This window comes from Rhinatrema bivittatum, chromosome 6 (genome assembly GCF_901001135.1).
Source record: "Rhinatrema bivittatum chromosome 6, aRhiBiv1.1, whole genome shotgun sequence".
NCBI lineage: Eukaryota > Metazoa > Chordata > Amphibia > Gymnophiona > Rhinatrematidae > Rhinatrema > Rhinatrema bivittatum.
The window spans coordinates 159,491,165-159,495,234 of NC_042620.1; positions in this window are offsets into that span (position 1 = coordinate 159,491,165).

A 4,070-nucleotide genomic window follows, 5' to 3' on the forward strand; every position below is an offset into this window, starting at 1 on the left:
TAGGGAGCTTTTGTGTGTGTTGACCACCCATCCTAGGCTCTCCAGTAGAGTTATGATTCTGCTGGTTGCTTGGCGGCTTTCCTCCAGTGACTTTGCCCTGATCAGCCAATCATCCAGGTAAGGGTGAACGAGGATTCCTTCCTTCCTCAGTGTTGCCACCACCACCACTATTACCTCGGTGAACGTCCGGGGTGCTGTGGCTAACCCGAAGGGTAGTGCCCAGAATTGGTAGTGACGGTTCAGGACTTTGAAGCGTAGGTAGCGCTGGTGTTCCTAATGAATTACTGTTTGAATGTAAACCGAGGTGATGTTACTTACGTACCCCAGTATAAAAAAAAATCTATAAATAAATAAAATAAAAAATGTGCAGGTAGGCCTCTGAATGATCCAAGGATGTGAGAAACTCTCCTGATTGTATCGCCCTTATAACGGATCATAGGGTTTCCATGCAGAAGCAGGGAATCCTGAGGTGGCAGTTGACTGACTTGAGGTCCAGGATGGGCCTGAATGTTCCCTCTTTCTTGGGGACAATAAAATAAATACTGGACATTATTCCATTTATTTCCTGTGGAGTGTACATAATTTTGTGTACACCGGGACAGGGCAATCAGAACACTTAGATTCAGAAAAAGATTTTAAAATATAATTTATTCAGCTGTTTATAAGAAAGTCCAAGACAAGTGTTCTGGGAGATGCAATATAACTGCCCTCTATCTGTAATAACTTGCATCTCAGTGAATCTCTGACCTGCCCTGACTTATATAATCAAAATACAACATTCCCGAAGCTTCCAGAATGAATGACGTAACTGCCCAAAGATTTCCTTACAAAAAATACCTTATGCTGTTGTCATGACAATCTATCATGTATAGGAAATGCTTGTGATGACACCCCCCATTCAATTGTAAAAATCATTCTATACTAGTCTTCCCTGAAACCATCCTCCCATCATACAAGTTCCTGAATCACTCTGGCTTTGATGCAATGTATTCTTCTGTTCTTCTTTTGTTCTTTTGTTGTGTAAACAAATCGCAGTCTGGGTCTTGAATAGGAGCTAGGCTTGAATTCCATTTCTTGGCACCAGGGTTTAATTAAAAACTGTCACCTCACAGGATCTCCTTTTCAAATTGGTTTCTGTCCATTGAAACCATGCATCTGCAAGACAAAAGCTTGCATCCTGGACCCAGTTTCAGTAAATGTTGCCATTAAATAGGCCTCTTTCCTGTTGTTGCCAGCAAATCTGGCTCAGAGATTTTCTGCAAGTCATGCTCAGAAAAGCACTCAAAGTTCATTCACCTCTGACAGCCATAGTACAGCAGAGGCATCTGGGAATTCTTGGTTATCTGCTCAGCTTATTCTTCAGGAGACACTGGGGTTATGGCCTCGAGGGCCAGTAGTCTGGACAGTGTAGCTTCCACTGCCGCCCTCTTGAAGGGGTCATGGCAGGGGGACTCCACAAACTTGTCCGGAGGGGTTCGTAGGAAATCCAGGTAGTACCCCTCCCGAATGATGGCTAGGACCCACTTGTCCGAGGTTATCTTGACCCATCTGCGGTAGCTTAGGGCTAGTCTGCCTCCTATGCCTTCTTCCCTTGGATGGGGCAGCTGAATCTCATTGTGGAGTGCGGCTGGGGCCTGCACCCGAGCTGGTTCCCCTCTTGTTGTGCTTGGTCCAAAAGGACTGGTTCCTGCCCGTAGGGCGGGGGGTTTGATAGTTGCTCCTGTAAGGATTGAAGCGCTGTGAACCTCTGCCCCTGGAGGACCTGGGGAAGGACCACTGGTTTCTCTTCGTCTTATCCTCCGGCAGGCGCAGCAATGGGGATTCGCCCCATTTGTCGTCCAGTTTCTCTAGTTCGCTGCCGAACAGGAGGGATCCCTTGAAGGGCATCCTTGTGAGGCGCATTTTGGAAGATGCATCGGCTGACCAGCTTCGGAGCCAGAGTTACCTCCTGGCCGCCACCGCAGATGACACTCCTCTGGCCATTGTGCGCACTAGGTTGGAAGCCGTGTCCGCGAGGAATGATACTGCTGGTTCCATCTATTCTCCCGGGGTGTTCCTGGTTTGTGATAAGCAGGCACGTGGCACCACAGTGCAGCAGGCTGCAATTTGTAGAGACATAGCGGCTACGTCAAATGACTGTTTGAGGATGGACTCCAGATGCCGGTGATGTGCATCCTTGAGCGCAGCTTCTCCCTCCACTGGGATAGTGGTGCGTTTAGAGACCGCGTAGACCATGGCATCCACTCTTGGACATGTGAGATCTTTGGTTGCCGGGTACAGGGCTGCCAAGGCTCGTCCCCCTTTGCATGTGGACTCCGGAGCACTCCAGTCCAGGTCAATCAGCTGTTGTGCTGCTTGTAACAGAGGGAAATGGTGAGAAGTCTGTCGGAGACCCTCCAGCAGGGGGTTCGGTTTAGGTTCCCCTGAAGTCCCTGGGCCCGGGATAGTGAGCTCTATCAGGCATTGGTTGACCAGGTCCGACAGCTCGTCCTTTGTGAAGAAGTATCTCATGGTTCGGTGAAGCTCTGTCCCCAGGGGGAGCTCCCCCTTCTCTAGGGGTTCAGCTTCCTCCTCAGAGATGTCCAAGTCCCCATAGGTAGGGCTTCTGGGTAGTGGAAGCCTGTGCCTAGGTCTTGAAGGGCCTGGGGCATGAGGGTCCTCCAGTGGAGCATGTGGCTGGACAGCCAGAGGTTCAGTTTGTATTTGAACAAAGGTGTGATTCCCCTTGAAGAACTACACCCATGAGATTGACGCTGGGTCAAAGCTGAGGGGCGCTGGTTCCTTGGGGGGTCCCCAGCTGTGGGGAGGTCCCCCTGGCTAGGTCCGGGGTACCCCCTGAGGAGCTAGAACTCGGCCCAGGTTGGGACTGGCCCTGAGCTGGACCTCCCAGGGCCTCCTCACACTGGGTGCACAGGGCGTCAGCCTCCTCGCTTTATGCGGCTCTGATGTGGCATGCTGGGCAGAGGCCTTGAGCTTTTATCTCTATTTCTGGAGGTGCCATGGCTGTTGGCACGTAAACTCTTATGCACACCGGCACGCTTAAGGTAAGCTTGTAGTTGTGCGCCCAGCTCTGCGCGTGTAACTTATGCACACAAGACCTGATGTGCGTGTAAGACTATGCACACAAGTGCTTTGTGTGCCTATGTCGGAGTTGTGCGCTCTGGGCGAACGGCGCGGCAAATAGGGCCAAGATGGCGACGGCGAGCACATGGGCAATATGGCGACCCCCTCACAGAGGCCCCACGGGGGTAGACACTTGGAAATAACCAGGGCCTGGCCCTGCTAGGGCGGATCAACCCGGTGGCACTGGTCCCGGCCAGCAACCTGTGCTCCTCCTTGATCCTTGGAGACCAGATTCAAGCAGATTCAGTGCTTCCCAGTTTCGTCCCAGGCAGTCTCCGGCTGCAGGGGAGAGGGCAAATACCTTCACTGCCGCGCTCAAGGGTGCACCCGCTGCCTCTCAGCCATGCCCGATGAGCGGGCGCTAGGTCCTTGCCGCGATGCGGCCGTCGGACCGAGGCTTACCTCCAAGGGACACAGAAATCACCTCGGGAATCTCAACTGGGGGAGGGACCCGAGGGTATCACTGCAGGAGAACGGGGCTCATCTTCATGTAGGTTTTCTTTAAAATTTGGATTTTCTTCTTTGATTTTGTTGGAATGCTGTGTGCATGCAGATAGTCCCTAACTGCTATGGAGACAGAAAATACTGAAGAGCTGCACTTCCTGCAGGGGTATATGTACTAGGGGCTGACGGCAGATTGAAATCTGATCCGTCTCCAATTGCTAACAGGAATACACTATACCCATTGGTCATGAGTCCAGCTGGTACACGCTAGGAAATGTGATATCCTAAATATGAAACCTAGCCAAGTTACAGTATTTTGTTACAAAAAAAAATATCTAGACACTTACTAGATCTGTCACTTTTCACTTGTTTAACAAAGGTAATAAGACAGTATTCCTAGACTATGCAAACTAGTATTCTATCCTTTTTACAGGACAAACTGACACTTATAGAGGGATTCAAGCCATTTCAAAGATTTAAAGCAGCTGGTTAAAAAAAAAAAA